The sequence below is a fragment of the Gymnogyps californianus genome, chromosome 28 (assembly GCF_018139145.2).
Source record: "Gymnogyps californianus isolate 813 chromosome 28, ASM1813914v2, whole genome shotgun sequence".
Taxonomy (NCBI): Eukaryota; Metazoa; Chordata; class Aves; order Accipitriformes; family Cathartidae; genus Gymnogyps; species Gymnogyps californianus.
The window spans coordinates 7541229-7548924 of NC_059498.1; positions in this window are offsets into that span (position 1 = coordinate 7541229).

A 7696-nucleotide genomic window follows, 5' to 3' on the forward strand; every position below is an offset into this window, starting at 1 on the left:
TTTTCTTTTTGTACACTGAACTTCCCAGGCTCTCGCTGCTCAAATGGCCCTCGGGAATGGATTGTAGCAGTGTAAAGACACACGTCCCAGCAGCAGCTCTGGAAGAACCAGTCAGAATTAATGGCAACCAAAACCTCTCAATAGACTAAGGCAAGTGAAACATCCTCCAAGACCATTTATCATGAAATATCTGAGCTGGATCCTTGGGCGGGGTGAAGTAAAGATGTTAAAGCCCATGGGGCTAAGCTTTTATATCCTCATTTTCCATCAGCAGGCTCCTTTTTTGCAGGCACGTGAGCATTTCCGCTGCTGCTCATGGCCCAGGTACAGAACCCAGGACAGCCAAAGGTATTTTAGGGTGCTGACCTCTAAGGAAGTGGTTTCCAGGAGGATGGAGCATTGCAGTCCTGCTGTGTCAGTGCGTTTACTACATCCACCTGCCTCTGCACGGTACCCAACATCTCTCTAAACACTTGGGGCATTTGCCATGTGCTGCCGGGAGCATCTTAATGTGGGACCAGGGCTTTCCTCATGCCTGCCTTAGAGGGGACAGCCTGACACACTCCCACCTGAGAGACGTGGAGGGGCCGGAGGCTGCAACTGGCAAACCCAGAGAAGGCTACTACAGCCCAAGGATTCCCAGCGATACATGCACTGGAAGCCATAAGAGAAGAGAAGGGTGCACCCTGCTCGGTGAGGGGAGCTGCCAAAAGGCACTGTGAAAGCTCTGGGCTCAGCTTTTCCCTCTAGAAAAAGCTAGCCGCAGCGCAGGCTGGGACGAGAAAGCTAGACCCAAAGGTGAGCGGTGCCTGGGGAACAGAGGCGCTCGGGTGGGTGTGTGGTGCCAGCGGGCCTGTCCAGCACACGCACGGCTGCTGTGCAGACCTGCATGCCCCCAGCCATCCCCACCAGCAGAAAGCCATGTGCACCAGAGCGCTGCGGAAGCGATCCACATGGTGATGAAAGCCCGGACAGCTGGGTTTAATGGCCATAGCCCACGCTGGGGCCAGGGGTCAAGGTTAACAGGCCCAGGACCAAATGCAAACTGACATTCATGAAGGGCTCCCCCAGCGTACTGGAAATGTGCAGAGATGTGGCTGGGTCACTGCTGACAAGCAAAGATTTATAGATCAAAAGCAAAAGGCAGGAAAGAGCCTGACCTCTGTGAATCAGCAATGGGGCTGGGAGGGCAGCAGGCGGTGGGAGCCGGCAGTAATCACAGCTTTCACACTGCAGCCTGTCTTTTCACAGCCACTGAGAAATGCAGAGAATGAAGGCTGCTGATGTTCCTTCGGACCCAGTGGCAAGCAGTCAAGACTCTGCTGCTACCTCTGCAGTGTATCTAGTGCCTGTTTGCCGTCTAAGCAGGAGGGGTCAGGGAGGAGAAATGTGGGGCTGTAGAGGAGGGGCAATCAGGCAAGAGAGCATTTACAGGGCATTTTTCTGGGAGCCTGAGCTCCTTAACTCCCTCAGTGCTGCTGTTGTCTACAGGCACTGCAAAGGTTGTATGGGCAAGTGCCTGAATACGTTAAACTAGAGAGAGGGGATTAATCTTGCTGGTTGTCCATACAGCTCTTGCCCCTGTGCTTTTCCTCGTCTTGGAGTGGGGAGGAGGGAGCAGCAGCCACCATGGCACTGCTCCGAAGCAGCCTGAGCAGGAACAAATACAGGCGTACTTCCACACGCTTCGGCTGGGATGAGGATGTGTCGCCATCCCCTGTGAGCTGTGACACAGACAAAGTTCCAGCATGACACTTCCCAGGATCTGTCCTGAGGGGCCACAGCTGAGAGAGCGGGGCTGTGCGGGGCAGCTTCCCCTCCCCGAAGGCTTTAACCACACGCATTGCCACAGCGTTTGCGCAGCACGCCAGACTAAACCTCCCAAAGCAAACCTCCCAAAGCACACCTTGTGGAGACGTGGGGGCCTCAGCATCACCTGTTTCAATTTACGGAGCTGTTTCTACCGTGTTGAATGCCGTGCTGGTGTAGGCATGCTGGCTTACAGTGCTATCAAGACTGGAGAAAACAGAACAAATGTGTCGATCAAGACTTGCAGCTCAGAAGTAGTGGGCTGCATGAACAAGGTTCGTTACAGTCAGGGGAATCTACAGTGCCCACTCCCACAGGATCCCCCAAGTAAGGGAAGGACATGAAACTCAAAATTGCCTCTACAAAGAGGCAGCTGTATTATATATGGTCTTCCCTCTGCTTTCCACAAGACACGTTCAGGTGACATCTCCCAGGCATTTTCGGCACTCAGCACTGCAGGTGAAGCTGCAGTGCCAGAAAAGCAGCTGGTGTTTGGGGTTACACAAGAGTGACAGGATCTGTCTTGAAAGCTTCTGGTTGTGAATTTGTTTATTTTCTGTACTGAACGGAAATGTCATTGCTATCCCCCCCACTCTCCTCAGTATAGCTCTAACTAGCTGGAAGCCTGTGGTATGAAAATAATGATATTGGAATGAAAGTAATTTGTGCCCAGCTGCTTCTAGAACAGCCAAAAAAAGACTAAAATGAAAAAAAATGTGCATTCTGCCAGAGTGAGCAGGACTAGAGCTCAGATGCAGATCTTGCCAGAGCGGAGGTAGACACGGAAATGTACAGCCCGCTAGAAACTAATGAAAAGCAAAATGTAGATGCTGTCACAGCTGAACTGAACCCAAAACATGCATCTGCCACACTCATATACAACCCAGACATCAACTGTTCGAAGCCTTCTTTGAAGGCTTGGGCTTGTGACTTGAGAGTAGGATGGAATTCTGGGCAAATGAGTGTCCCTGTCCGCTTCTCTCCCCCTCCGAAGAGGACTGTAAGGGCTGCTCTTTGCAGTCACCATTCAGCATGCAGCTTAATATTCTGGCACTCACTTCTGCACCAGCTTGCTTGACTATAAAGAGTATTTGGACTCCCACAGTGGTTCATTTAACCAGACTTTTCAAAGGAGTCCCTCTCCCTCTCCCTCGCTCTCCTTCTCTACAGAGGAATAAACAAGATAAAACAGGAAGCAAAATCAAAAGAAGTAGAGAAAAGGGAAAAAAAAAAAAAATCCGAAGGAGGAAAGGAGAGCCGCAGACACAGAACAGACCAAATAAAACCATTGTTGGGTCCCTACTCCTCCAAACCAAGCCAGCAGCCTGCCTGGGAGCAGTTTGGGAGATTTCTTTGTATATATAAGGGAGTAGATGGAAAAGTAGACAATGAAAGTGGGGTTTTTTTTTTCCCCTTTTCAGCATGGGAACAGCTCCAAGGAAGCTGCTGAAGTTAATGGCAGGTAATTTTGGAATAAATACAAGGCAATGACACATCTGTGCGCGGGATGTAACAGTGGCCCTCACTACCTAGCAGCCAGAGCGCCAGGCACTGCATTTCTGTTAAAAAGCAGCAGGTAACTCAGTAAGCCATGACAACCTGGTGCGCCAGCTGCACAGAGCAGTTGGATTCTAATTCTCAGCTTCTGCAGCCAGGAGAAATGCACATGGACCTAACCTCAGTGCGTGCTGCCTTACAGGTGCATGGAAGGCACGTATCTTCCCACCTTCACCTGAGTGCAAAAGGAGGATCCAGCACGCTTGAGGAGGGCAGGAACTGTACTGTCTGCAAGCTGGGCGACCTCATGGTCAGGTGGGGATGGGGGTTAGCTTAGGAGACTAGATACCCTAGACTCCTGCATCACCAACGGAGGGAATCAGGTTCCCCGAAAGAATGACTCAAATCACCAAAGCCAGCTTCTGGTCTAAGAGCTCTTGGTCAACTGGGAGTGCTGGACCTTGTGAAAGCTGGCTCTAGCTTACACGGTGTGAACTCTCCGCTCCCTCTAGGCTGCCTGAATGCCAGCTTCACACCTTGCCTGCCCGTTCTGGCACGGTGCAAATCTTCAACTCACAGGCGCAGAACAGAAGGAGCGGCTGCCTCCAGAGCTCACTGCAGGACAATGGCCACCGGCCACCCGCGGAGTCTCCCGACACGCACAGGCTGTCTTTGGCAGATGAGTCAGCACAGAAAAGAGAGAAACAAAAACAAGCAGATGGAAGAAGTGGAACTGACACATGAAAGACATAGCAAGCGAGGAGGACTTGAGGCCTCTAATTAGTGCCTGCAGAAAAATTAATGAGCAACACTGCCAGTGCAGGTGTCCTGCCTAAAAAAGCATTCCATATCCGTGGGGTATGATGAGCAGCTAGCTGACTGGGACAGACAGCCCCTTCAGTCTGGATCATGACAGAAACATTCTGCTCCTGAGAGTGGTAACTTGATAATTCCCTTAAAGCCCCGATCTCTCCCAGGAGAGCTCTGCACCAGCTGCTTCTGCAAGAACGGTGCCCCATCACAGGAGCTGCAGCTCTGAGGAAGGATGCAGGTGTCCGTGCACCAGTAGGCAATGCCCCACTGGGGGAGGATACGTCCTGGGGAAGATGAGGTCTGACACCAAGGCTGCATGGATCCCTGGGCTGGGGGTCAGCAGGGGGATGACTCAAGTGACTGAGGCAAAGCACAGGTGCAAGAACTGGCAGAGCAGCTGCTTCTGGATCCCACACTCCCATGACTAACTGCAATAATTGCAGGGCCATGGAGGAATGGGTGCTTCTTGCCAGCCTGCATTAGTAACCTGTGTCCTTGGCTGCCTGCCCATCTCCACAGGAGGTCTGTTTTCCTGTTGTGGTGGTTTCTGGATAGCCACGGTATCTAGGAGTAAATTACCTTCCTCACAAAATATGTTTACACCCTATGTATGTAACTCCCTCATTACTCTTGTAATCAGGATCTTACTACAGGGAATCGTCGCATCTCAGAAAAAGCAAGGCCAATTAGGACTGCTAAAGAAAAGGCAAGACCCTGCCTACAGGAAAGAAGAGGACATCTATACCAACAAATGTCCTGTAGCTATTAATATCCCATTATTAAGAACACCTGAGAGGTAAATGGATTCCTTGCTCCTCATTATGTACCACTGCCTTGTATTACCGAGCGTCAATATTGATCTCTGGAGCTTTCACAGTCCCAAGCCTGTAAATGAATTAGTGTGTCCATCTGTATACATGGAAACAGGTCCTCCCCCAGAAGCAATCCTCTTTTATAAATGCATAGAGACTTGGAGGAGTTTTAGGCTGTGTTAACAGAACCCTGACAGTCTAGTCTTTCTTGATGGATCTGAGTGAATGTTCTCCTCTGGTGTCTTCTCTGTCAGCACAGAGATGGATCCTTCAACTTGTTCTTAGAGCTGTTGGAACATGGGTAAGTCAAAGGTGCTTAACCCTGCCAAGCAAAGGAGGGGAGTTTCAGCATGTACTGATAAGTGAAGAAGCAGTTGCACAGAGAAAATCTGATTTCAGGTCACAAACATACGTATGGCAGAGCCAGGAAAAGAAACTCTGTCCCCAGAGTCAGCCCTCTCCAATCTAGCACAACACCCTGGGGTTTCTTACTCCTGCATATGGCTGAGTCCCCTGACTGTGTGCCCAAACTCCAGCAGGTATAGGTATGCAGCCAGGCCAGCCAGACTGAGACAGATGAATTTTAGCCTGATCAGTAGTGGTGATTGTCTGGGAGACCTGAGCTCCACTCGGATATCTGCAGACGTTCTTTGGAGCACAGACCGAGCGCTGGGGTGGCACTGCTCCTCCTGCCGCAGTTCTGCAGAGCTGGAAGCTCCAAGGCTGTGGCTCGCCCCAGGGGCAGACTTGGCACTTGGCCACTGCACCCCACAGGTTCCCAGGGCTTCATCACTGAAGCGCTTTTACCAGGCGCAGAGTGTGTTGCTTCTCTCATGGTATAAGACTGGCAGGTATATAAATAGTTAATTCTTGAAAGTAATGGGCAGCCTGATGTGAGAAAGCTGGCAGCACAGAGCTGCTTTGGTCCCTCCTGCACGGAGAGCAAAGTGCACCCCCCTAAAGCTGATAACAGGCTTCCAGTCTGAGAGGGGCATTTGGCTGTTGATGAGCGAAGGCTGCTAAGTTATCTCGCATGCTGAGAAAAGCGCATTTGTGTGTGCTGGATTCATTCACAACAGCACTATTGTCTGCAGCCCCTAAGCTCAGGCTGCCGTAGCTAATTAGCATGTAGAAATCAGCATTCTTGCTCTACCCCTAATGTCACCCAGGGAAGAGTGACACACTGCCAAGCAGCTTCCCAGTGCTGTGCCTGCCCCCAACAGGGAACGAGGTCTTTTCTCTCTGCATTTGTGCAGAGTTTCTTGGACTTACATCCCTGATAGAACACAGGAGCTCCTTATGCATGCTAGAAGCAGGTTGATCAGGACAAGCTGTTGGTGCATCAGTGACAGGGGATCACAAAGCAGCAGAGCTGCTCCCCAGGCACTTGACCCAGAACACATACTGCAGCAGTACAAATGGGGAACCTCTAGCCCTTATTTTCCCTTCGTCAGTCCACTACTGTTGACACCCCAACTCTTATCGGCCATCAGAAGGGCTGCTATAGCCTGCCCAAATATGTTTCTCTTTTATCCTAACTGCATTCTGCTTATTTAGCCTCTGCTGGGGATGCAGAGATCCCAAAAGAGTTGATAAAGCATCCCATCACCTATATAGGCTTCCCATTGGATTCAGAAGCTGGCAAGGTCACAAGAAAAGCACGTCTGCATGTTTCCATAGGATTTCTACTTCCTAGAGTTAAGCTGCCATTGTTCAAATGAAACTCTGCTTTAAAAGCCAAATATCATTGAGTAAATAGATCAATATCTGCCATTATCTGACAAGAATACGTAAAATACAGCTCTAAAAATCATTTAGGACTGTAACATACTGGAAATATTTTTCTCATGTGAGATTTCACTATTTCCATAGACTTTGGAAAAGGTGATATTGTAAAGACACTGATTCAACAATTGGGGCTCGTTAAAAGAAGATGCCTCTCCCATTTTCAACAGGGTTACCTGTTTTTAACAGTTCTGGATGCTTGCTGAAAGAAATTATAAATATAACAGGTTCTTTGACATCGAGGTTAAGTGCAGTTAATGAATAATCACATTCCATGGTAGTAATGGGTTTTATCTGCAGGGCCCCAGTTGCTTGATAATTTCTTGTATGGCAACATTTTTCTGGCTCATGTCTAGAATGAGAATTTAAATGTCAGAGCGGCTCTTGAGCTGCCACGCACACTTGGATTCATTCCCTGTCTGTGTACCCAGTGCAACGGCTAATTAATTGTACAGGATTTAAGTTTGGCCACAAAAGCCGTGCAAGTGATTTCTCCAGTGGGAAAGGCAGAGGGGAAAAAAGCAATTCTCGGTGGTTAGCCTGGATAGGAGTGAATGTGACGTTAAGGTTTGCTTCAATAAGCCTGTGTTAACTCTGTTTGGAAGCCCTCCAAGACCTCTTCTAACTGTGAAGTCCATCACCAAGAGACTCAGAGCAAGCCTGCCGTGAGCTTCGTCAGGACTCCAAGCTTTCCTCAAGGGCGAGTTTATGGTCTCTGTAATGAGCTCAGGAGATCTTTACTTCTGACAGAAAATGGTGATTTAAGTCAAAAAAACCCAGCATGAGGTAAAGGTTCCTTGAGCTGTCTAAACCCTGCTGTGGTGCTTTTGCCGTCTGGGGCACTGAGGTCCTCCTCAGGCTTGACTACAGCCTGACTCTGCCACCCAGCCCAGCAAGAGACAGCCTTTGTGTGCAAAAGAGGGGCAGCCGCTGGAGCCCAGCGCTGCAGGATGCTGCAGGGAGAGGGGGCAGAGGTTAGA